Raw genomic sequence first — 27,678 nt, forward strand, 5'->3', positions numbered from 1 at the left:
GGGTGTCCGGGCAGAGGTGGAACTGGGTGGCATCCACGTAGGATTTTCGAAAAGTTGCTTGAGTGAAAGCGTTTGGAAAAGAAGGAAGAAAGACAAAACGCTTCGCGTTGTTTTTTGTAAATCTGCAGTTTCTTTTCCCTGACCGCGTCTCCCGTGAGCTCTGCCCACATCATGGGAAAGAAATGGTTTGATGATTTAAAAAAGGAAAAAAAAAAAATGTAGCTGTGTAACCAAGCAGGCCTTTCCCAGCTGATCTGACTATGAACCGCGGAGCATGGAGCCTTTTGTGGCCCGGGGGTCCCCTCTGCGATTCTGGAATTCACGGGGAATGTTGGCCCTGGCCACTCCGAACTCCCACTCGGCATGCTTTTCCTGTGACTGGCTTCCTCTCGGGTGGGTCAGGAGAAAAATGGGAGCAGGGTGTGTGAGACCGAGAAACGTGGGCATTAGTCATTGTATCCAGTGCCCACTGTGGGGTCGTCGCTGTCGGATGTAATCAAAGTGCAGCTGAAACACTTCACCGCGAATTGATCTGCGCCCACACCTCCTGTAGAGAGGTTGGAGGAACGGAGCCTTCTCCTTGGGGAGCCCCCCACCCCCACCCCCGCCCCAGCTTTAATGCAGAGGGGAGTGAGCTTCCTGTAACTGTTTATTTTGGAAACAGTTGAGGAAGCATCTGACCTCAAACTTTCCCATTGTTCAGCTCTTGCCCTATAATCCTTTGGATGAATTGAAATACCTTGGATTGCTATTCGTAGGGTTATTCTTTTATTGTTAACATATGACTTTGGGTAAATGACTTTGGGGAATACGTGTTGGGATTTCTGTTTGTTTGTTTGTTGTTGTTGTTTGCCTTTTCAAACAATATACTTTCTGCCTTCTTACTAGTTATTAGACTGCACACCATATATTGAATGTTCACTACAGTATGAAGATCTGTACTAAGAGTTTTACATACACGCTTGTTTAAATTCTTGTCACAAACCTCGGAGGAGCCGAGTATTCTGTGTGCTTTCCAGATAAGAAAGCCGAGGCTCAGATGAAAAGAAAGAGAGGGCGAGTGACTTGCCTGGAGTCACTCGGAGAGTCCCAGGCAGGGCTGGTGCGGGAATCCGGCTCATTCTAAAGCCCAGGCTCTCAAGCCCTTGGCGGGCTGGCGAGTTCATGTCTAGAATTGGGAAGGCATCTCTTGCTGAATAAATGTTTGTGCTGGAAAGCAAATGCTGAAGAATCGGCACCATGACCCTCCCCCCCGCAATCCCAGGACAGATGCCAGGACTTCAATTCCCAGCCTCCCTTGCATCTCCCAGGTGCCCTCTGCATGAAATGCCCGGATGAGAATTTGGTTCCAATGCCCAATGGGTCCTCTGTTTTGTTGGTTTTGGGGGCAACATAAGCCTCCAGCTTGGGATGGCAAAGTTGAGTTCCCAGCACAGGCGTGGGGTTGCAGGAACGTTCTGAGAATTTTCTACTTGTGCCGATGACACTGTCTTCTCCTGATACCGCTTTGTGGCCTTATGTGGTGTATATAGTTTTTATACTTTTTTTTAAATAGAAATTAACAGCCCGTCCAGTGGTTGAGTGTCGACCTATGAACCAGGAGGTCACAGTTTGATTCCTGGTCAAGGCACAAGCCTGGGTTGTGGGCTTAATCCCTGGTGGGGGCATGCAGGAGGCTGCCGATCATTGATTTTCTCTCATCATTGATGTTTCTATCTCTCTCTCCCTTTCTCTTCCTCTCTGAAATCAATAAAAATATATTTTAAAAAAGAAATTAACAAGCATAAACACAAAATTTGCAAATGCAACAACCTTCCAATCTTATCTTATTCCTTCCAAACTCACTTATGCTAGGCATGTCCATATTCCTGATGGAACAGTAAAAATGCATTCTTTTTGATCCAATAACTCCACGTTTAAGGAATATATCTAAGGGGGAAAAGTCATATAGGCAGCCAAAATATATAGGCAAGATGATTTATAATAGCAACCATTAGAACCTACCTAACCAGGAATAGGGGATTACTAATCTTTATTATGTAAAACTAGAGGCCCGATGCATGAAGATTCGTGCAAGAACGGGCCTTCCTTCCCCTGGCTGCCGGCACCACCTTCGCTCCGGCCGGAACTGCCTTTTCGATCTGGCCTGGAGCCGCCTTTTCGCTCTGGCCTGGAGCCGCCTTTCTGCCTTCCCACGCTGCCCAGAGGCCCGGAGCAGCTGGGGTGGTGCAGAACGCCTGTGTCCTGCCCCGCCCCCCCCCCCCCCAGCCACTTGGTGCCTGTGTATGCAAATTAACCCACCATCTTTGTTGGGTTAATTTGCATACTCCTGATTGGCTGGTGGGGGTCGCAAAGGTATGGTCAATTTGCATCTTATTCTTTTATTAGTGTAGATTATAGTAAATAATTATAATGAATATTATGTGATTATTAAAAATAAAAACTTTAAGGAATATTTGATAGTGGAAAAATATTTATGGGGTGAAAAAGTAACATTCAAAACTGCATGACAGTGATTCTAATTGTGTGTGTTTTTTCCTAAGAAAAAACATACATGTTAGTTTAAAAGACTGTAAGAGATCATGTCAAAATACTGTCAGTAATGGAATTTTCAGTGATTATCTTCCTACTTTTCCCAGTGTTTTTTATTAACCTCGAAATTGTAACGTAACAGGAAAACTCAGCAGATATGACGTAGAAGCACGGAAACAAAACCGAACACAGACCAGGCAACACCAGGCTGCCTAGGTGTGAATTCCTTCCTTGTGAACCTGGCTAAGTGACGTGAGTCCTCCATGCCTCAGTTTCCCCCACGGGAAGTGGAGTTGATGACAGTGTCTGCTTCATACGGTTCTTAGGCTATGCCAGGCATTTAGGAGACTGCCGGGCAGTGATCCTTTTGAGAACTGAGGTGAACATCATTCTCCAGCATTTGCTTCCCAGCAAATGGAATTGCCTGGGGCGCAGCAGCGCCTGCTCTGGGAAATTCTCGGAGATGCCCTGGGGCACGTGGTCCCAGTTCCAGGCTCCCTTCGCCCCTGTGGTTCTTTACTTACAGTCATTCCCTCGGTCCTTAACTCACCGAGTTACTGATTGTGCCTTATTCATCATTGTGCCCCCAACACTAAGCACCTGTATGTCCACACTAGATGTTTCCTATTAGGAACGGGCTACAACACATACCCAGTATGGCCGATGGATATGATTAACTAGAGGCCCAGTGCATGAAATTCGTGCATGGGGGGGGTGTGTCCCTCAGCCTGGCCTGCACCCTCTCCAATCTGGGATCCTTCTCACAATCCAGAACCACTGGCTCCTAAGTGCTCACCTGCCTGCCTGATGCCCCTAACTGCTCTCCCCTCCTTGTCTGATCCCCCTAACTGCTCTCCCCTCCTTGTCTGATCCCCCTAACTGCCTATCTGCTCTCCCCTCCTGGCCTGATCCCCCTAACTTCCTATCTGCACCCCACTCGTGGCCTAATCCGCCTAAATGCCTATCTGCTCTCCCCTCCTGGCCTGATCCCCCTAACTGCCTATGTGCTCTCCCTTTCTTTCCATGCCTTCAGACCCCAGCTCAGGAGTGCTGAGGGCTCTCCGCCAAGGTCCTGCCCCTGTCCTGATGCCCCCCTCCAGGCCAGGCAGCACCGCAGGACTGCACACCCCTCCGCCAGGGGGCCACCCCCTGCGGCAGCCTCATGTCCTGGTGGCACAAGTTCCCCGCCCCTGTCCCCACCCACCAAATCCTGTGCGTGTGCAGCCTGGTCGTGACTGTGACACCGTTAGGACCAACTAGAACAGGGGTGGGCAAACTTTTTGACTTGAGGACCACAATGGGTTCTTAAACTGGACCGGAGGGCCGGAACAAAAGCATGGATGGAGTGTTTGTGTGAACTAATATAAATTCAAAGTAAAGGAGCGGAGGGGAGAGCAAGAGAACCCTCCGCTCTTTCGGCTCCGCGGGCCGGATAGAACAGCCGAACGGGCCGGATCCGGCCCGCGGGCCGTAGTTTGCCCACGGCTGAACTAGCATATTACCTCTTTATTATATAGATGTTATGTTGTTTCATTACACACACACACACACACACACACACACATACACAATATACCATGTAGAGAGATTTTGAAAGAAAGGATATATTTTTCCAAAATTTTACATCATGCATTGGAAGTTATTACTACATCTGTAGTTGGACTTCTTTTTGGTAAAGTTGATATAAAAGGGTTAGGATTCCAGCAATTAAAATCAGATCCCTTACTGGAATTACTTTCCTCAGCCTATTTATAGAGATAGTTCCATGACTCCAATTGGAGCTGCTGAGGAAACCTTAAGCAGATACTACTTAAGCAGTTATTTCTATGTCCCTAAGAATAAACCCAAATTTCCAGCCATTTAAGCTCACTGGTATTTCTGAGAAGATAGAGCGGGCCTCCCCAGAACGCGGCAGTAATGACCTTGGCCTTCTGGGCCTGGAGACCTGGATTCCGGATCAGGTGGCCCTGGGTGCAGTGGGGGGGGGGGGGGGTGCTCACTGCACCTCTCCAGGTCTGAGTTCCTTTTGCACCCATTGATAGGGCTGCCGAACTTTCTAGGATTCAAGCTAACCCGGAACAGCAAAGACCGCTGAATACGCCTGCCCCACTTAGGAGGTGGCAAATAGCAAGGAAGGGGTGAGGCAGTGCCTTCCGTTAAATGAGTAAGTGAAGTTTATTTGGCTTGAGATTTCTAGATGCTTCCAAAACACTGCTGTGTATCTCCATTTTCCGAAACAGCCCCTTGAGCTGTTTGTGGCCAGGCCCTGCCCAGGCACAGGGATTCCAGCCGGGCCAGCGAGGCAGCACAGATCCCCGCCTCCTCATATCAAACGGGACTTCCTGCTGCGTCGCTTTACACCATTAAATTTCCTCATATGTGCAGCCCGGAGAATTTTTCCAGGTGTTCAAATTCCTGGAGGGCGGGGGAACCCCGAGCCTCGCATTAGATCAATACCACGCTGGGGCGCAGCACAAAGAACCTTTTTCACGGTGCGGGGGGGCCCCCTCTGGAGCGCGCTGCTTCGGAGGCAGCCTGGCAGGGCCCACAAGGCCGGCTGGCTGTCACTCCGCGGTGACACGGAGCAGGGCGGTCCCGGGAGCTCCCGAGGGTGGCAGCCCGCAGACCTGGGCACCACCTTGATCCAACCTGCGCGCCACTGAGATGCGTGGACGGGGCGCACCTGCAACCACCCCAGATTCTGCGTGTCCCTGCGGGTCAGAGCGCCAGGACCGGCCAGCCCCCTCCGGGAGCCGCTTGAAGTGAAAAGCAAAGAATCCAAGCGGAGCCACAGGTTGAAATCAGAGCCGGAGCCCGGCTCCCCCGCCAGGTGAAGAAAGCTGGCAAGGTCAGCCATTCAGTCACCAGGTGGTGCATTTAATTTAAAAGGAGTGTTAACCTTGTTTATACAAAATAACAGCAATATGCAGAGAAGCAGTAAATCCATTGTTGTTAAACAGCGGGGCGCCGCTGGCGCTGGCAGGCTGCCCACCGGCGACGTGAACCCGGCTGGCACCGAGAGCGATTGGGGAGCAGGGAGCGCGCCGCCTGGCCTCGCTGGGGAGGACCCGCGCTGCGCCCTCCGCGCCCTCCGGCTGACTCCCTGCATTCTTGTCAAATATATTTAGAACAAGAGGTGTCCACTTAAAGAGAAACATTTGTTAATCACTTCAACGCAGGCGCTTGGCCGCTGTCCAGTTCCACCTTTCTAATATGCACGGTCGGTCTCCAGCTAAGCGGGGAAGTCCCCGCAAGTCCCCTCGCTCCCTGGGTCCCCTCGGATTGACCCAGGGTGAATGTCCCTAGCACCTTATTAATTTTCCCTCCCGGCGGGGTTTCCCCAGCCAATGCCAAGGCTTCTGTGTGAGATAAATAAATGATAATGCGGGAGGGAAAGAACGAGGGTGGTGTTGCTTTAAGCAAGGGACAGATCCGAGTGAAATTCCTGTTGACCCAGGCGGTTGTCGACAGCCTCTGTGTTTACCAGCAGCTGTCCCCGCTAATGACACTGATAACTGAGGCTGCCCCGCTGGCTCGGGGTGCCGCAGATAAAGAGGCCTCTGTTTAAAGACTCGGGTCCTGGCCCCTGATCCTCCCATAACTTCTGATCAGAAGAGGCAAACTCTGGATGAGAGGTTTTCACTCTCCGGCCTGAGAGGTCACCTGTCAGCCCTTGGCCAACTGATGCGTCTTGCAGGCGGGGAGACAGGGGACAGGAAAGGCAGCTGGGGGCAGGGTGAGGTCAGCGCTAGGTGTCCAGGAGAATTCATCCTTTTGTTTGAAAACCACTGACATTTCCCCGCCCCCATCAAGTCCCTGAAATGAAGGTGCCAGGGACAAGGTTGCGGAGTCACTGAGGCTTAACCACATGCCAGTCGCTTTTAATACTTGGAACCATGTCCCTCGCGAGACTGTGACGATGTAGAGGCCCTTGGGTGGCACCCAGGCTAACGTTCTGACCTGGCGGCTCAGGTAGCCGATGTCCCCAAGGATAAGGTGCTGCCTACAGCCACTGAGCAAGTTTGGCCACAGCTCCCTGTCCACCATCCTTTTCAAACACACAGACAGGGAGATACAGATATTATACACATTTTATAATACACCTACATAGCATGCATACACACACGTGGGGCTAGGAAGAGGAAATGTAAAGATCTGTATCTGGAAATGCATACAAGGAGATACACAATGGTCTATCTCTTTAAATTTCCTCCTCCTGCCCCGATCGAGTTGTCAGACAGCAGCTTTCCAGTGCGTTCCAAGCTGAGAGGAAGCCAAAGCCCTCACCTGGCTCAGGTCCCAGCCGGGTAGATCCTTGGCTTCCCTCAAGGCCCACGTCCGCCCTGATTAGTTCATGAAGACAATCCATTTGAAGATCAACAAACCTGGAATCCCATAATCCCTTTCATGCTCTAACCAGTCAAGCAGACGTGCCTCCAATAAAGCAAATGCACAGAACAAATTGATTTCTCCTTTTAGAAAGTGCCGATGGTGCCCTGGCCGGTGTGGCTCAGTTGGTTGGAGCGTCCTCCCGCTCACCCAAGGGTCATGGGTTCAAGCCCCCAGTAGGGGCAAGTGTTGGAGGCAAGCAACCAATGTTTCCCTCTCACATTGATATTTCTCTCTCTCCTTCTCTCCCTTTCATAACATATCCTTGGGTGACGATTAAAAAATAATAGATAGTAACAAAGTGCAGACGGTAGGAAACAAATGACCTCACATTCATTCACCTGTCTTTTCACCTATAGGATGTCCCCCAGCTGACTCTAGAGTTTTTGAGAGGAAAAATAAGTAAGCTAATAAAAGGCAGGCAAAGTATGTTAAGGTGCACAGAAGAAAGGTGGTAACATTTTGACCTAAGCAATTTCCTCAGCAGGGTTCTTTATGGTGTTTTTAAGGATAAACTCCTGTAGAGTATTCCCCAGGGGTCTACATTAACCCAAGGCTCAGCACTCATATTTCTAAACTATAGAGACTGCACCATTTTCTCTTGATAGCGCAGTATTATAAAAGTACTAGAGGCCCGATGCACGAAGATTCATGCAAGAATAGGCCTTCCTTCCCCTGGCTGCCGGCACCGCCTTCGCTCCAGCCGGAGCCGCCTTTCCACCTTCGCTCTGGCCAGAGCCACCTTCCACCTCTCACCTTGTCGTGTCAATTTGCATATTCCCTCCTTATTGGCTGTGAGCACCGCCATCTTTGTCGCAGAGTTATGGTCAATTTGCATACTCCGTCTTTATTAGCTAGGATTCTTTCTACAAGATTTAAATGTAGCTTATGATCTCTTTGTGGCATTTCCTTCATCATCAACTGTTAGGGGTTGAATTGTCTTCCCCTAACTTTGTCTGCTGAAGCCCAGCACCTCAGGATGGGGCCTTGCGTGGGGAGAGGGCCTTCAGAGGGAGTCAAGGTAAAATGAGCTCATCTGGATGGGCCCAATTCAGCATGCCCGGTGTCCTACATACACAGGTAATTGTAGAGGTACATATAGGAGGGAGAAGATGTGGAGACAAGGGGAGGGACTGCCTCTCCATGGCCAAGAGCAAGGCCTGGAACACATCCTTCCCTAAGAATTAACCAAAGCTACCAACACCGTGACCTTGGCCTTCTGGCCTCCAGAGCTATAAGACGACAGACTTCTGTTGTTTAAGCCCCCCAGTTGGTGGTACTTCAGTGCAGGGGCCTAGAAAACTAACATACCCAACAATTTTAACCATCTCAGTAACTGTATTCCCTGCAGTCAATACTTCAAAAGCTGATGAGCTCGATTTAAATGGCTTAAAATTATTGTGAACGTGCTACATAGAATGTGAAGGCAAACAGAACCAATACTTGTTACGCATCTATTATGTCTTGGGCAGGATCAGGAGAACTTGATATATTTTTGTTTATTTTGCAGGTTTAAACCATGCTTTGAATAATACAATTTTATTTAATTCGATAGGAGCACATTTTGTGCAGTAAGGACATTTACAGTAAACATGAATAATTGGAATGAGTACCAGTTAAGGGAATTGTCCATTGCTTAGCATATCTCATTACATTACATACCAGAGAAGGCAGAATCTCCCTACTTTATGAGCAATGGTACATGGTGAGTGCGTCCCATCATTCAGTCACATTTTTTATCTATAATATAATTTATAGTTGAAAAGTGTATACTAGGTTCTTTCAAGGATCCAATTGTGAACAGAGGTTATAAAAAAAAACACAGTTGAGAAGGTTTCCCAAGTAGGTGCTTTAGATAAAGTCCTAAAGGAGGAACGTCTAGCAGGCATCCTCAAACTACGGCCCGCGGGCCACATGCGGCCCGCCGAGGACATTTATCCGGCCCGCCGGGTGCCGCTGCCTGTCCTGCTTAGCATCTGACTCGTCCCAGGCCCTCAGTGCGCATAGGAATTTGTTCATAGTTTTATTTTTAAACTATAGTCCGGCCCTCCAACGGACGGACAGTGAACTGGCCCCCTGTTTAAAAAGCTTGAGGACCCCTGGAAAGCCTGAAGCTCCTATCTTTGGGTAGCTAAGCGTTTAACTGGTGAAAAAGGCCATAAGCAAGACAAGAAAATAAATTAAAATTACACTTACAAACAATACGTCATCAGCCCAGCCCGCAGGGCTCAGTGGTTGAGAGTCACCTATGAACCAGGAGGTCACAGTTTCATTCCTGGTCAGGGCACATGCCCTGGTTGCAGGCTCGATCCCCAGTAGAGAGCATGCAGGAGGCAGCTGATCAATGATTCTCTCTCATCGTGATGTTTCTATCTCTCTCTCCCTCTCCCTTCCTCTCTGAAATCAATAAAAATATATTTTAGCCCTAACCGGTTTGGCTCAGTGGATAGAGTGTTGGCCCGTGGACTGAAAGGTCCCAGGTTCGATTCTGATCAAGGACATGTACCTTGGTTGTGGGCACATCCCCAGTAGGGGGTGTTCAGGAGGCAGCTGATGGATGTTTCTATCTCATTGATGTTTCTAACTCTCTATCCCTCTTCCTTCCTCTCCATAAAAAATCAATAAGATATATTTAAATATATATATTTTAATAATAATAAGTTGCTAAAATGTCTTCATTCATGCGAACCAAAGTCCTTGACATTGTGTACCAGAGTCAGGCTGGTTACATTGTTTAGCTTATTTCATTTAAATAGAGAGGCAGAGAATGACAGCTCCCCACCCGCCCGCATCTTTTCCTGAGAGGACATCAGTTGAGAGCATGATAACAATAATAGTAGCAGCTGGTATTTCTTTAGTGCCTCCCACATCCCAGCCTCGATGTGGGTGAATCCCCTCAAGACCTTGGCAAGGGCAGCAGTAACTTCCCTGGGGCTCAGTGTCCTAAAGTGCAGAGAGAAGGTAGCTGGTCAGATATCTATTAAGCCTCAGGGCCAACACTTGAATCCAGGGCCAGCTGCATGGAGCCCACGTGTGTTCTCCTGACCCTACAGGACGGGCTGGAAGACAGCAGGCAAGAGGACCTTCCGGTGCCTCGAGAGCACAGCCAACTCAGAATCTAGAAAAATATGATCGTCCTTCCTGCGCAGATTCTGCAGAAATGGAGGTGCAGGTAAGGCTTGCTGTCCTTTCCTTCCAATCCACCTGTACTGATCGCGGCTGTCCTTGTGCATCAACACGAAGCGATCACCGCCTGCTTTCTTCCACGTAGTTCTCAGGCAATCATTTTGGATTAGGAGTCTGTACACTGGGTGATGTTTAATGCAAGTATGACTCTATGATTCTGAATGCGGCTGTGGTGGAATCCTCAAAATGAAGGAAGACCCCAGCTCTTCATTTTTGTTTGAGACTCTCCCAGGTCAGAGGCAGGCCGTGTTCCCATGACGTTTCTTTCGTAGTTGCTCGCCGACCCGGTACACATAGCTCACACGTGACTAGAAGGAAGCGCTCGGGTCACAAGGAGAACTGAGCAGTGCCAGTTGCGACCATCACTGGCGTTTCTCTGCGCTCTGCCTCGCTCAGCCTCACAGCTCCAGGCTTGTGGGGAAGAAGTTGGTGTGATTTGTCCTAAGGAGAGTTGGTTTTTGAAAAGAACTTTAAATTTTATTTCTAATCACAGTTGGCATTCACTATTGTTTTGTATCAGTTGCAGGTGGACAGCGTAGTGGTTAGACAGTCATGTCCTTTACAAAGTGTCCCCCTGACATTTCCAGTGCCCACCTGGCACCCTGCAGAGTTACTACAATACTAGAGGCCCAGTGCACGAAATTCATGCAATGGTAGGGTCCCTAGTGGCTGCCAGCTGCCAGTGGGGTCCTCCCTCCCTTCCCTCAGGGGCCCGCCCCCTGGTCGAACTTCTGGAAGAACTCCCGGTCGAGGGGACAATTTGCATACTACACTTTTATTATATAGGATTGTGGACTTCATTCCCTATGACGTACTTTACATTGCCTTGACTATTTTGTATCTACCAATCTGTACTTTTTAATCCCTTCACCTTTTTCATCCAGTCTCAACCGCCCTCCCCTCTGGCAACCATCAGTCTGTTCTCTATATCTATGAGTCTGTTTCAGTTTTGTTTATTTTGTTGGTTATTTTGAGGGAAATCATATGGTATTTGTCTTTCTCTACCTGACTTATTTCACTTAGCATAATACCCTCTAGGACAGGGGTGGGCAAACTTTTTGACTCGAGGGCCACAATGGGTTCTTAAACTGGACCGGAGGGCCGGAACAAAAACATGGATGGAGTGTTTGTGTGAACTAATATAAATTCAAAGTAAAGGAGTGGAGGGGAGAGCAAGAGAACCGGATAGAACAGCCGGATCCGGCCCGCGGGCCGTAGTTTGCCCACGGCTGCTCTAGGTCCAACCCTGCTGTTGCACATGGTAAGCTTTCATTCTTTTTTATGCTGAGTCATATTCCATTGTATACACATGTACAGCGACTGCTTTATCCATTTGTCTCTTGATGGGCACTTGGGTTGCTTCCATATCTTGGCTGTTGTAAATAAAGCTACAGAGAACATCGGAGTGTATATACTATTCCGCATTAGTCTGTCCAAGGTGGTGGCCTGGGAGCAGAAAACCAAATAAAGCATAGATATGAGCCATGAGACTATCTGGGGTAAAGAATGTTCCGGAAAGAGGGGACCACAAATACGAGTCCCCAGAAGGAGGCAGCGTGGTGGAAGGATGGAGGATGTAACGGACAAAGGATCTACTGGGTGAACTCCTTCAGTAATGAGTTACTATTAGAACTCAAAAACATTATGAGGTTCAAGACAACAGGAAGTCATTCAAAATTTGTATTTTTAAAAATGTTATAAAAACTCTTTCATAGCCATCATTATGCTATGGTTAATTCTGTACATCTTAATGCTGTTCTGGAGAATAAATCTGAATATGGAAGCGCTAGATGCTAGAAAGTTGAATCGAACTAAAAAGAAATATGTCCCTCAAAGCATTCCTTTAAACCCATTTCCTGTGAGCCAAACAACCCTAGGTATTCCTTGAAGTGATTACCCAATTAAACTCTGATAATAGAGGTTCCTGAATTTTTTTTAATATTCCCTATTTGAAAAAAAAAAAAATGTCCTAGATTTAAAGGGATATCGGAGGACATAGGTCTGTGGCCCTGCGATTTTAGCTGAGTCCATTGAGAAACTTAGATATGGAATAAATAATCGTACATAAATAAAACTACCTTTCAGGACCATGTACTTGGCATACTACAGACTCAAAATAATAAGAATTATTATTAAATAGTACGTAGTTACATAATCACCATAATAAATTGCCTAGCCTCTCAGCAATCCAATACGTATATGCACACTTCACAAATGTGACTTTGCCTGTCACACCGCATACACGTGGCCCGGGTCCATAGGCAACAGATGACAGAGAGATGTGAATGCAAGCCTCCCTCCAGAGCCATATGCTTCCTCTGGTAACCTGAGGCGGACAAGGTGACATCATACCCCCTTAGACTCCCCTCCATCCTGGTTCTGTGCTGCTCATCCCATGTTAGAACTGTCAGCCGCAGAGTGACTTTCCCATCACAATTATGCATCAATAAGGCAGCTCACACGGTACATTCCTGGTCTGTTACACCCCTTATTCCCTCTCCCGTCCTTCCACCTGTCTCCCATGACTGCGCATGGTTTCCTAACTTCATGCCTTTAAGCCCGAGGACAGTGGTGTTGTAAGGGAGTGGGAAAGAGGAAGACAGAATAATTATTGCAGCTGGAGGGAATAACATAATCCTATCCAACCATTCTTGCTCTATTCACCTCTGACCTTCTCCCCAAACTTTCCCAATGGTCTCAAAGTACAAGCTCTTGACCATCTTGCCAAAGACCTACCAGGTTCTGGTTGGCAGACAGCTGGGGCCCCTCCATCCATGGGATCCTATGAAAGTGAAGTCTTGCCCAGCTGGTGTGGCTCAGTGGTTGAGCGTCAACCTGTGAGCCAGCAGGTCACGGTTCAATTCCCGGTCAGGGCACATGCCCGGCCGGTTGCAGGCTCAATCCCCAGAGGGGGGTGTGCAGGAAGCAGGTGATCAGTGATTCTCTCTCATCATTGATGTTTCTCTCTCTCTCTCTCTCTCTCCCCCTTCCTCTTTGAAATCAATAAAAATATACTTTTTTAAAAAAAAGAAACTGGCCGAAACCGGTTTGGCTCAGTGGATAGAGCGTCGGCCTGCGGACTCAAGGGTCCCAGGTTCGATTCCGGTCAAGGGCATGTGCCTTGGTTGCGGGCACATCCCCAGTGGGGGGTGTGCAGGAGGCAGCTGGTCGATGTTTCTCTCTCATCGATGTTTCTGACTCTCTATCCCTCTCCCTTCCTCTCTGTAAAATATCAATAAAATATATATTTAAAAAAAAAGAAAGAAAGAAAGAAACTGAAATCTTGGCTCCCCCCAGGCTCGACAGAGCCCTGTACAGGTGGCCATGCAAGGAACAAACATTATTTGTGGCTATTGTCTAACTTAGACCTTGCTAGTACTAAAGACATTTCTGATCCTATTTTTTAAGCCACCTAGTTATTTATACATTTTCAAGAAGTTGTGTGTTTATTTTTCTTAGTTGCTTCAGTTCGCTTGTTGCTATTTATCTTGCAATAAGACTAAATATTTTAAAATTGGGAATGACAAGCTGATACGGCCCGAATTCTTTTGCCTCGCCAAATTCTAATCTTTTATAAGGATACAGATCCCACATTTATTTTGGAAAGGCCAGTTGCCTCAGAAAGTCATTCTCAACTGGATTTATAAAGCTGGTATTATTTTTAGACTGTCTAATCTTTTTTCCAATTCCCTGATGGTCATAACATATTAAAAAACAAAACAGAAAAAATAAGCAGTCCCAAGTCATGCCAAAAATAAAAACTTTTGGTTTCAAGCCTTTATAGATGATCTCTCTTCTCATTGATGTTTTGAAAAAGTTTTAATTTGAGGAAGAAAAATATTTCTACCACCAGCGATATTTTAAGTTCATCAGGGACATTTTTATCAAGGGCTCAGATAATTTTTCATTTAGTCCCCAAATAAGTAAGTAAAATAAACAGACGATAATATTAATCTTAGCATGTTTCTCAAATGTCCACTCTGTGGGACATCTTCTCATTTAATAGCCACAAAAAGGCCATTTTAATCACCTGCTTACAAATAAAGGGACCGAGATTTAGAGTGACGGAGGTACTGGTTGAAATCACTCAGAGATGATCAGGATTCGAACCTGAATTGTGTGTCTCTAACCTTAAATACTGTGCTGGGGTGAGTAGGCCACGTGGTCTTATGATCAGGGCTGCCGTGGGGAGTGTACCTTCGACCAAAGCCTCAGGGTCCCTCTCTCTCCACCTGACCTCTCAGCATCAAAGGCTCAAGGTCACCAGACAGTTGTTCGTCTGGTTCATGTCCATCAGGATGGGATTGGAGAGGTGTGCTGTGCATGTACATCTCTCTGTGTATATTACATAAACCTGTAGTCACACTACATTGTGCCCATGTCATTTTAGGTAGTTAAAATTAGAACTTCTTTTTTTAATATATTTTTATTGATTTCAGAGAGGAAGGGAGAGGGAGACAGAGATAGAAACATCAGTGATGAGAGAGAATCATGGATCGGATGCCTCCTGCATGCCCCACACTGGGGATGGAGCCCCAAACTTGGGCATGTGCCCTGACCAGGAATTGAACCGTGACCTCCTGATTCATAGGGTGACATTCAACCACTGAGCCATGCTGGCCGGACTAGAACTTCTTTATGGAGACATGAATTGAACACAAAACATTGTGTCTTAAGGCCAAAACTGATTCATTCATAACAAGGATTACACCACTCATACATATGCAATGGAACGTTTTTAAAAATTGGGTCCACATAGAATCACAGAATGCAGAGTTTTGAGAAAAAGCTAAAAGACGCTTTCTGTTGATTCCAGTAAAACTGATCTAACAGGTTAAGAATTTACTATTCTCGCCCAGGCGGTGTGACTCAGCAGTTGAGCATCAACCCATGAACCAGGAGGTCGCTGGTTCGATTCCTGGTCAGAGCACATGCCTGGGTTGCGGGCTTGATCCCCAGCAGGGGGTGTGCAGGAGGCAGCCGACTGAAGTTTCTATCTTTCTATACCTCTCCCTTCCTCCCTCTCTAAAATCAATTAAAAACACATTTTTTTAAAAAAACTTACTCTTCCCTGAAGAAGACAATTTTCCACTAGATTTAAACTGGGGGATTTTTAACAAGATCTACATAACCAATGTTATTCTTAAAGTACACACACTTCCCATCTGCAGTCAGATTTTCTCCATGTACGTAGTCACTCCACCGCTGTTTATTTCTCCAGCACACAAAAATGGTACATCCATGTCACCAAGTTTTCCGAGTCTGTGCATCTCGGCGGCTCTGGCATGAGACGGGCTGGGGTGAAATCTTTGCCTGAGTGCGATCCTACAAAAGAGGGGGCGAATTATCAGCGTCATCCCTAAACACCAGCTTTGTCGTTTAGGCTTGCAGACAGCAGCTGTTCCCTAAATACAGGTTTGGTGAGATGACGGGGGCCACCAGTAAATATTAGAACCTATTGTTTCCAAAATATCCTTGGAACGGAACATGTTTTTAGTTTAATAGTAATTAAGCAGACTCTTGGGCTCAATACCGTGTTTGAAGAAATGCTTAAGTAGTGATAACAGGTATCCGAGACCCACAGCGAGGCCCCACCCTGCTCGCTTTGTCTTTGATGGAGCCATTTTCAAAGCCATCGGATCCCCAAGAGCCCGACCAGGCAGAAATGGGCGTTGCTGGGCATGGATGCTTCCCAGAGAAGCAGATCTGATCTCCGGCCCCAGTTCCTCCTGGGCCGCCTCTGGGGTTTCCTTTGGGGTTCTCCGAGGCCCTTCTCTTGGTCTGGATCAGGGGTGGGCAAACTTTTTGACTCAAGGGCCACAATGGGTTCTTAAACTGGACCGGAGGGCCGGAACAAAAGCATGGATGGAGTGTTTGTGTGAACTAATATAAATTCAAAGGAAAGGAGCGGAGGGGAGAGCAAGAGAACCGGATAGACAGCCGGATCCGGCCCGCGGGCCGTAGTTTGCCCACGGCTGGTCTGGATACTTGGGATGGGGACAGAACTCTAAGCTTCGCAGCACAAGTGCTTGGAGGCTTGGGGACCTGAGGAGGCCACAGGATACACATCTGCCCCCTGCCCCCCACCCCCCCGGGCCCAGGTCCCGAAGGGGCAGAACTGTGGGTCCAAACAAAACCATACTCTGCATCTCCTCTGCACCTCCCTTTACAGAGGGCGAGATACAGTCTCTGGAACAGGCCCCCAGCTGTGGCTCCACCAGAGTCCCCATCTCTGGGTTCCTTGTCCAGCCCACCAGCATTTCTTTCTTTTTTTTTTTATAATATATTTTACTGATATTTTACAGAGAGGAAGGGAGAAGGATAAAGAGCTAGAAACATCGATGAGAGAGAAACATCGATCAGCTGCCTCCTGCACACCTCCCACTGGGGATGTGCCCGCAACCAAGGTACATGCCCTTGACCGGAATCGAACCTGGGACCCTTCAGTCCGCAGGCCGACGCTCTATCCACTGAGCCAAACCGGTAAGGCCCCACCATCATTTCTAACAGCAGCCCCCAATCGGGGTCCTCATAGCTCTTGAGAATTCCCAGAGGGAGCCCTGGAAAGCCTAAACTACTTCCTACATTTCAGAAAGCCTACACAACCCCACATTCATCATCAGTTAACGTGATCGATGTACTTAATAAATGCAGTGGAATATTTTTTAATGAATGAGATTCCTGGGGAGTCAGAAGCAGATAATTAAAGGGGTTCTTGATTTTTATTTTTTTTTTTTCAAAAAAGTTAGGGACACTTGCCCGGCTGATGTGGCTCAATGGTTGAGCATTGACCTATGAAACGGGAGGTCATGGTTCAAGTCCCCGTCAAGGCACATGCCCGGGTTTGTGGGCTCAATCCAGATAGGGGGTGTGCAGGAGGCAGCTGATCAATGATTCTCTCTCATCATTGATATTTCTATCTCTCTCTCCCTCTCCCTTCCTCTCTGAAATCAATAAATATAAATTTAAACAAAAGTTAGGGCCCTTGTACTATAGCATACAGCATGGTCTGAAGAGCTGTGGAGAACATGTGCTTGCCTGTATGTAATTGACATGGCCACATGTATGTCCCAAATTCACAGACTATCGATAACCATTCAGCCTGTGGGTAGGAAAAGGCATGCCTTTGATGCCAAGAGCTCTCACATGTCCATAAACGAAAAATAAAAGGAAAGGGGGGAGGAATAAAAGAAAAGACAAAGAGAGAAAAGGCAAAGAAGTTTCTAGAATTATTCCACACCTACTTACTTCTCAAAGCTTGGGGACACCTGACCTAACCTGATAATAGACGGAGATTCAGTGACAGGCCCAGGATCCCGGCCCGGGGCTGGAGAAAGTGCCTTCCTGGCATTGCCAAAGGGGAAGAAAAGGAAGCCAGCGCTCCTTTTTGAAGAAGGAAATTTGCAATCAATCAGGGAAATCTCGGGCATCTCCCTCAGCCGGGTCTGATTCCCGGAGGGGAGATGCACTGGGGAGTGGGCCCCGGATCGGGATGTTTGCTGATGGTTCTTGACCTGCAGTATCCACAATCCTGATCTCTTGTCATCAGGTTTGCCCGACGCAGGGACTGCGCCTCGCTCCCAGCGCCACTGCCTCTCCTCCTGCGGTTGGCAGGGGCTCCGAGCAGATGGGCCCCAGGCCCCGGTGCCAGGAAGACAGTGTGCGCTTCGTGTCGGTAGTTTAGGGTGGCTGACGAGGCCAGGATATCCTCCCCGCTAAGGAGTTTGGATCCTACAGTTCCGTGCTGGCGGGGAACGTGGCTACTCTCTGCCTCTTTTTATTTTCCTAGCATTTATCCATGAGTAGGAAAAAAACACCCAGCTGAGGCAGAAAATTGAAATGAAAAATAATGGATGTTTAAAACGGTCGTGTTGGGATTTAATTTTTTTCAGATAATTTTTCTCAGTGCCAAAGAAACCCTTTTTTTTTTTTTTTGTAAAAATATTTCTTTATTGATTTCAGAGAGGAAGGGAGAGGGAGAGAGAGTTAGAAACATCAATGGTGAGAGAGAATCATCGATTGGCTGCCCCCTGCACGCCCCCCACCAGGGACTGAGCCTGAAACTCAGGCATGCGCCCTCACCAGGAATCTCACTGTGACCTCCTGCTTCATCTGCCCAACCACTGAGCCACTCGGCTGGGCAAGAAACCCCTTTTCAAAGGACATACTGTTCAGAGCTTCAGTATAAAACAAAATAACGCCCGGGAGGCGGATGGAGGTGTGTGGGTGGGAGGCGGGGACGTGTTCTCACCCCCCTCTACAGCTTTCTGTAAGGGCACGGACCCTTTGAAGCAGAAAATGCCCCCTCAGCCATACGCATTTGTACTCTTACCAAGCATCTCTTCCTGGTGTGAATGGACGCACCAGGGGGAAGGCTGTGGGCGTTACATAAAGAATAAGTGCTTGCCCCGCTGGCATGGCTCAGTGGTTGAGGGTTGACCTATGAACCAGGAGGTCACGGTTCGATTCCCAGTCAGGGCACAGGCCCGGGTTGCAGGCTCTGTCCCCAGTGTGGGGTGTGCAGGAGGCAGCCGATCCATGATTCTCTCTCATCATTGTTGTTTCTCTCTTTCTCTCCCTCTCCTTCCCTCTCTGAAATCAATAATATATATATATATATATATATATATATATATACACACACACACACACACACACACACACACACACACATATGATCTCTGAACGCATAATAATTGGCCACTCAGTGTGTGTGTGTGTGTGTGTGTGTATATATATATATATATATATATGTATGTATGTATGTATATGAGGCTCAGTGCATGAATTCGTGCATGGGTGGGGTCCGGCCAGCCTGGCCAGGGGGAGGGGACATGGGCGGTTGGCCAGCCTGCCTGCTGGTCGAACTCCTAGTCAAGGGGACAATTTGCATATTAGCCTTTTATTATATAGGATATACACTGAGTGGCCAGATTACTATGCATTCAGAGATCATAATAATCTGGCCACTCAGTGTGTGTGTGTGTTTTAAAGAATTCATTCTTGAGCTGGGTCAGTGCTCCCAAGGTGGGAGGAAGAGGTAGGAAGAGCATTGTGTGGTCCCCATTTCCCGTGAGCAGCTCACTGTTCAGTTTTAGCAACATTGAGCCTTAGTGCTGGGATGAGCCCTAGGGATGCCCAGCTGAAGCCAGAGGAGGAACATGAGCTTCTAGGTCAACCCAGGACCTCCTGGGATGAGGACTGAAGAGCCAGATGCCCTATCCCAGTGGTCGGCAAACCGCGGCTTGCGAGCCACATGCGGCTCTTTGGCTCCTTGATTGTGGCTCTTCCACAAAATACCACGGCCTGGGCGAGTCTATTTGGAAGAAGTGGCATTAGAAGAAGTTTAAGTTTAAAAAATTTGGCTCTCCAAAGAAATTTCAATCGTTGTACTGTTGGTATTTGGCTCTGTTGACTAATGAGTTTGCCGACTACTGAGCTATCCTAACCCTTCCCCAGCTCTGGGCTCTTCTTACCAACCCTGAACAGACTATGGACCTGATGCCCCAAAGATGCCCACTGAGCTCAGGGGTTGCAACCAGCCCACAGATGTGCCTGCTAGGTTCTCCGTGAATGAGATAGGATAGGATAGGATAGGGTAGGGTAGGGTAGGGTAGGGTAGGATAGGGTAGGATAGGTAGCGTAGGGTAGGGTAGGGTAGGTTATGATAGGGTAGGATAGGTAGCGTAGGGTAGGGTAGGTTAGGATAGGGTAGGGTAGGTTAGGATAGGGTAGGGTAGGGTAGGATAGGGTAGGGTAGGGTAGGATAGGTAAATAAAATGTACATGCACAGTGATATATGCACATATAAAACAATGTGCACATACAAAGGAGAGACGAATACCCTTCCTGAAGCTGGGATTTGGATATGCTTCACTGCTTTAAAAATCTCATGAAGAAATCATGTGATTTTGGTCTTTCAAACTGAAGAAAACCAAGAATAAAGTCCCGAAAGAACTAAAATGTTTGCTAGTTATAAAATCATCATCATTATCATCACCCTCATATGTGTGTACATTCACATATATGTTTGCTTTATACTATATGTATATACACTTTTCTCTATATACATTTTGCATGTCATATATATACACGCACATACATATATGTGTATATAACATGAACGTTATCTCCTGTATATAACAGGATATACGCGTGTTTCCAGACTGGGCGTTTGGCAGCCTTTTGGAGTCACAGGAATACATAATTTTTAAAGCCACCCTGAAAGCACACGTGGTTTCACGATAGCTTTTCTATTAGAAAAGGCTTTGAACGAAAGCCCTGACCTGCCTTCATCTGTGACCCACGTGTTGCTAATTTAATTGCCAGAAATGTCAATATGAATTAATAAGTCATTGTTTTTTCAGTTTTTATTTTATGAATTAAAGATCTGGTAAGCATTTTTTGTGCACATCCATAATTATTTAATGATATCTACACAAAGTCTTTAATGATACGGGAATAGTGATAGTAATTCTAAAGGCCCATACTCAGCTGAAAAAATATATATTGCTAAAAATTGTTCACTAAACACGAATTCTTTCTGACAGTGAATGGCTCACATAACATTTTTCAACAATGAAAACACAGACAAGGAAAGTCTTCTGTTTTTAATCCTTTTTTGGGGGGAAATTGCTAGTTTGGGGGGATCCGATTTTTTTTTTCTGTTGTTGTTGTTGTTGTTGTTGTTGTAGTTTTACTAACCTAGAACTTTTATTTATTGTCTTATTCTTTCGGTGGCAATATGTACCTACTGAATCTGAAAAGACTAGTAACAACAACAATTGTAGCCTATTTGACATGACAAAATTTTGTTGAAAATAGATGCTTTGGCCCTAACTGGTTTGGCTCAGTGGATAGAGCGTCAGCCTGCAGACTCAAGGGTCCCAGGTTCAATTCCAGTCAAGGGCATGTACCTTGGTTGCGGGCACATCCCCAGTAGGGAGTGTGCAGGAGGCAGCTGATCCATGTTTCTCTCTCATCGATGTTTCTAACTCTCTATCCCTCTCTTTTCCTCTCTGTAAAAAATCAATAAAATATACTTTAAAAGAAAAAAGAAAATGGATGCTTTGGGGAGCGGAATCCAATTGCGTTCATGTTCTTATGCATTTTGCAGAAACCAAACTGCATCTCCCCGTGAAAGGAGTCTCGTTCCATCCATTTATCTCTTTACTATGTTGTCCCCCAGATCCCCATCATTTTCTTTTTTTTATATATATATATATATATTTTATTGATATTTCACAGAGAGGAAGGAAGAGGGATAGAGAGCTAGAAACATCGATGAGAGAGAAACATCAATCAGCTGCCTCCTGCACACCTCCCACTGAGGATGTGCCCGCAACCAAGGTACATGCCCTTGACCGGAATCGAACCCGGGACCTTTCAATCCGCAGGCCGACGCTCTATCCACTGAGCCAAACCGGTTTCAGGAGATCCCCATCATTTTCATGTGTGTTCATCAATATTTGTAAAATCAAGATAAAACAAAAATCCAGGATTTACGTATGTGATAACTTTAAAAAGTGTTCCTTCTTATATATAACTTTCATGAAAATAATAATAAATAATTCAATAGAGGAGACCATTTCTTTTAAAAATGACTGGAAATTAAGAATGGTCGTGTCCTTAGGTGAAATTGGCACCTTGGTAACATGCACTAATGACATAATTGCAATGTCAAGAACGTAGTCTTCCTGTAATTTCTTTTTTTTCCCTGAACACTTAAAAAGGAAGCATTTCTTTTTACAAAACCATTCACCTTTGTTTTTGTCTTAATACAAGGAAATAATACTGAAATAACCTCCTGAAATGAGAATATTTCCATATTGCAGTTCAAGATTTGGGCTCAGGGAGGGGTGGGGGTGGAGAAATTAAGGCTGGTCAATGAGATTAGTGTTTCAAAAATAAAAAGAAAGCGAGAAGGAGAGAGTCCAATTAGAAGTATCCTGGGGTTATTAGTGATAACAGTGCTCATATCCAATTAAGATGAAAACCATTTTACCAGCTTAATGTGCCACCTCTGGCACTGTGGGTTTATTAGTTTTATCAGACTTGAGAACTGAATCTTGAAATGATCCATGTGTGGAGTACCAAAGAGATACCGTTCAGACTGAGAGGTAATTGGGATAAAATGAGATGCCTCGAAAGTTGTTGATTAACAAGCATTGTGGATTTTGGGGAGGGGGAGAAATCTGTCATTTCAGACAGTGTCTGAAAGGAAAACACTCATTGGACCGTGCAATGACATTCTGAAGATAAGACGGTCCCATGACCTTCCTTGGTGTCCAAAAAATGCAGTCATATGACATATCCATGTAAGACAAGACAGCCTTCGAGATTCATGGCGTGCCTTCTATACTGAAATCTCAAATGAACAGAAGCAGCTGTTTGTGATGTATGGCAGGTTTCTTGTTTTCCCTTCCAGATTAAGGGCTATAACAATTAATGATTGATATTAATAATTAATAAGAAAATCTTTTCAAGATGGGCTACATTATCCATGAAACTTATTTCCGTTAATTGAGTTTCACTCCTTTATGTTTTTAAACAGTCATTTGAACTTTTCAAAAAAAAATTATCTTTGCATTTCTCTACCACCCCACCAGGTAGCACAGAATGATTAAAAGCAAACAAATGCCTACACAATAAAGCTGCCCACTTAGGCAGCAATAAAATCACTGTTGCGTTGCTTCTATAGACACCTCCTTGCCTAATAAAATTCTTGTCACTCACTCCTGAAGCTGGTGGGGGAAAGCCTCCATTGTGCAGGCAGTGTTCTGGGTACTTGTCTTCAGTAAAATATTCAGTGTTCGCCCAGGAATGTGCAATGGAAATAGTTGGTGAGGTGGCCTCACAGCGAGACCGGTGGTCTGATACAACAGGTTCTTCTGGGAAGCACGCCAGTACTTTCTCTGCTAAAGTGTTAGAGCCAGCCCAGCTGGTGTGGCTCAGTGGTTGAGCATCGACCTATGAACCAGGAGGTCACGGTTCGATTCCCAGTCAGGGCATATGCCTGGGTTGTGGGCTCGATCCCAAGCAGTGGGCGTGCAGGAGACAGTCGATCAGTGGATGCTCTCTAATCACTGATGTTTCTGTCTCTCTCTCCTTTTCCCTTCCTGTCCGAAATCAATAAAAATATATTTAAAAAATAAATAAAGTGTTAGAGCCACACATGAAAGCTCAAATCCATGATGCTAAGGAATGAACCCTGGGGAGTAAGTGTGGTCCAGGCTGGGGGTGAGAAGATGGCATGGCCCGGTAGAGAAACATAGACCATCTCAGCTACATTACGGGATTAGTGGAATATTCCCATTCATAGACAAATGTTAGGCTCATAAAGGTGAACCTTGTTTGGGTAGTGACTTTGTGATGAAATGTCTCCTCACGTGAGTCTTCCCACTCTATCAAGGAGTAAACATGTTATTAGAATGGCAAAATAGATGTTTGTTTCTCCCAAGTAGGAAACCAAGGGCTCTAGGTAAACCTTAAGTTAACACAGGTCACATGTGATTCTTCAAGAAAACTAAGTAGCCTTGGCTGGTGTTGCCCAGTGGTTTGAGCATCATTCTTTATACCAAAAGATTGCCGGTTTGATTCCTGGTCAGGTCACATGCCCAGGTTGCGGGCTCCATCCCCAGTAGGTGTGTGCAGGAGGCAGCTGATTGATGTTTTGCTCTTACATTGATGTTTTTCTCTCTTTCCCTTTCCTTCTCTCTCTAAAAATCAATTTTAAAAGTCCTTTTAAAAAAAGAAAAGAAAGTAGAAATTAAATTTTTTTAAATCATCACATTTTTAAAGTGTGTCTGTGTGTGTGTGTGTGTGTCTGTCTATGTCATATTAGATCTCTATTGTTGTATAACAATTTACCAGAAATTTAGCAGCTTAAGAAACACATATTTATTGTCACAGACTGTGGGTTAGGACAGAGTTTAGCCAAGTCCTCTGCTTCAGGATATTGACTTGGATTGGGATCTCATCTGAAGGTTCAACTGGGGAAGGAGTTACTTTCAAGATCATTTATGTAGTTGTCAGTTGCCATCGCTTAATTTCTTTTGGGGTTTTGGACTAAAAAGCTTAGTTCTTAACTGGCTATTGGCCAAAGGCTGCCCTCTAACATGGCCCCTTGCTTTATCCCAGCCAGCAAGGAAGAGAGTTAGCTTGCAAGACAGAAATTATCATCATAGGTAATGTAGTCACAGTAGTGATATCCCAACAATCTTGCTGTATTCTCATTGGTTAAAAGTGAGTCACAGGCCCACCTTCTAGGGGAGTGTTAATGCTAGGAGACAGGAATCATTGGTAGCCATTGTATACAGTCTGCCTGCCACGGTTGGTCTGTGGTTGGGGGTGTTAAAATAATCTGAGTTATGCTGGTAAAATGCATTTACATGGGACAGGGATTTCTGCAAAGTTGTGGGGAAAATAGTTTATCTTTTAATTATCCTTAGTTTTAAATTATTTAATTTCTTTAGTTATAAAAATGGATCTGCTTTGGATATTCTTGTAATTTTCAAAAAAACATTTAAATTGGCTGGGTGTTATAAAGAATCCTCACACTGCCCCTGTGGCTTGTATAATTTAATATTTAAATGAATTTAAAACATCTTAATTGGTAGACAGCCAGTATGTACATACTTTAACTCACCACATGATTTATGTTTTTAGGAAAACAAAATTTACCTATTAAAACATGGCTTTTGCTGCAATTTAACTTAACTTTGGCCTCACAGTATACACTGAGTGGCTAGATTATTATGATCTCTGAATACATAATAATCTGGCCACTCAGTGTATATCCTATATAATAAAAGGCTAATATGCGAATTGTCTCCTTGACCAGGTGTTCGACCAGCAGGCAGGCCAGCCAACCGTCCATGTCCCCTCCCCCTGGCCAGGCTGGCCGGACCCCACCCATGCACGAATTCATGCACCAGGCCTCTAATATATATATATATACACATATATATATACACACACACACACACACACACAGACACACACACACACACACACGGAGTGACCAGATTATTATGCGTTCAGAGATCATAATAATCTGGCCCACTCAGTGTAGATGTGAGCAGTAGTAATCATGGGATATGCATATTGTATTATTGGTAATAAATGGCATTTATTTGAAAAATATTTCTATCACCTTCTTTCAAGAACACATTCAAATGGCATGTGTGGAACCATAATCCCAAGGAAGGAGAACTGATGGAAAAGACATATTGAGTGGAAACCTTTCTGGTGACTATCAATGTCCCATTTTTCTAACATCTGTGTAATAGTTCCATGTTTGGCCAATGATTTTGTGCACCTGCAATAAAAGTCCATCCATAAAGGCTGTAATCAGTGGTTGATGGCAGACGGAGCCCAGAGCTGTCCACTTGCCCCAAAATTGACTTTTAATTGCCGTAGTCAGCAGCTTGAATTATTGGTCAGCTGACAGAAATGTGTTGTCTCTTTTGGCAGTAAGCGCTTCTTCTCCTTGAACTTAACTTTTCTTTTAGAACTAGAGGCCTGATGCACGGAAATTCGTGCAAAACTAGGCCCTCCTTTCCCCGGCTGCCGGCACCGGCTTCCCTCCGGCACCGGATTACCTCCGGGACCCGGGCTTCCCTCCTCCGGCCGCCTGCAGGCACCCAGAACCCAGGCTTCCCTCCTCTGGTGCTGGCAAGAACCCGGGATCCGGGCCGGCTTCCCCCGGGCCGCCCACAGGCACCCAGGACCCCGGCCGCTTCCCTCCCACCCCAGCTTTGTCAGGAAGGATGTCCGGACTCCTGGTCTAATTAGCATATTCCCCTTTTATTATTATAGATACCAGAAAAAGGGCAATAACTGAATGATGTTTGAAAAGGGCTAACTAGGCCTGGCCTGAATGGCTCAGTGGTTGAGTGTATGCCCTGGCAAGCAGGCTACCTGAGTATTCTTCACCTTCCCTGAGTAACCTATGAGCCAGGGCACATGCCCGGGTTGCGGGCTTGATCCCCAGTAGCGGGCGTGCAGGAGGCAGCCGATCCATGATGCTCTCTCATCATTGATGTTTCCATCTCTTTCTCCCTCATCCTTCTGCTCTGAAATCAATTTTTAAAATATTAAAAATAACAATAAATAATAATAAAAGGGCTAACCAGAAACTGAAACATGTGTGACTAAAATGTAATTTAATGATAAGGCACAGAATACCCAGCTTCATTCACATTAAAGAGGAAACTATTTATGTACCTAGTAAACTTTAAAAATAACTAAGCAGCCAGCAGCACTGACTTCAAGTTGGGAAGTAATGAATCCACAAATCATTCTTGACTAAGTGCGATTTCAAGATCGCTTCTTAACCTAAGATTCCTTGGCCCACGTTTTTTCTCTTCTTTCATTTTGTCAAACAGATTCAGTTAGTAGTTGCTGAACACTTACCCAACGCGTGTCACTCAGGGAAGGCGAAAACTACGCAGGTCCAATCCCTAGCCTGCTTGCCAGGGCACACACTTTCCTAAGCAATGTCAAGGCGCTCTTCCAACCCAACACACACTTTCTCCTCAAGGCAGAAGTCTAACTCACTCACTGCTGGAACATCTTGCCCTCTGGCATATGCACATGAAGTGTGTTTAGGCCAGCCTTGGGCAAACTACGGCCGCTGTTCTATCCGGCCCGGGGAGCCGAAAGAGCAGAGGGTTCTCGTGCTCTCCCCTCCGCTCCTTTACTTTGAATTTATATTAGTTCACACAAACACTCCATCCATGCTTTTGTTCCGGCCCTCCGGTCCAGTTTAAGAACCCATTGTGGCCCTTGAGTCAAAAAGTTTGCCCACCCCTGGTTTAGGCCCTTAGCAGAATGGCTTGGTGCCCCCAGGGGGGTAGCCTTCGTCCAAATAGTGAAGGAGTAGGTATAGTTTCCAAGTAAACGATGTGTGTAAAGCAAGTCAGAACAGTGGTGGAGTCTCCATTCACAAAGCAGCTAAGTCTTCATTCATAACAAGGTCCAAGGCCACCAGCATCTCCTAGGACCTCCCAGGGGCAGGCACTGGAAAACCTGGAGGAAGACCTCAGTGCCGCCTCGGGGCTTTCTGGAAACGACACTCCCCCCCGCCCCCTCCCACCGGAGCAGGAGCCTGGAGGTTCAAGTCCTGGCTTTGCCTCTTGCCCGCTCTATGCCTTTCAACACATTCATCCGTTTCTTCATCTATTAAAATAAAAGCTGGGACTCCTATTTCACATGAATGTTGAGAGGATTAAATGAGGGGACGATACATAAAAAGCAAGTTGTATGCCCGTCTGGCGTGGCTCAGGGGTTGAGCATCAACCTATGAACCAGGAGGTCACGGTTCGATTCCTGGTCGGGGCACATGCCGGGGTTGTCGGCTCGATCCCCAGTAGGTGGCGTGCAATAGGCAGCTGATGGATGTTGTGCTCTCACATCAATGTTTCTCTCTCACTCTCCCTCTCTGTCTAAAAATCAATGAAAATACCTATTTTTTAAAATTCCAAATCATAGCAACCTTTGCCTCATTCTCTTCTAAAGAATCTTCCAAGATTTGCTACCACCCAACACATGGCTAAGCACACCCCCCGC

The 27,678-nt window shown here is 46.1% G+C and overlaps 1 protein-coding gene across 1 annotated transcript in view; it reads left to right on the plus strand.

The window, feature by feature from the left end:
• The first annotated feature begins 5,116 nt into the window (after positions 1–5,116).
• Positions 5,117–27,678, plus strand: part of NR2F2 (nuclear receptor subfamily 2 group F member 2) — a 224,928-nt gene continuing 202,366 nt past the window's right edge. The window contains exons 1-2 of the mRNA XM_080651828.1: positions 5,117–5,380; positions 9,975–10,093. The gene's annotated coding sequence lies outside the window, so the exon portion shown is untranslated. The remainder of the gene's footprint in view (positions 5,381–9,974; positions 10,094–27,678) is intronic.

Source organism: Plecotus auritus, assembly GCF_963455305.1.
Source record: "Plecotus auritus genome assembly, chromosome: 15".
NCBI classification, from domain to species: domain Eukaryota; kingdom Metazoa; phylum Chordata; class Mammalia; order Chiroptera; family Vespertilionidae; genus Plecotus; species Plecotus auritus.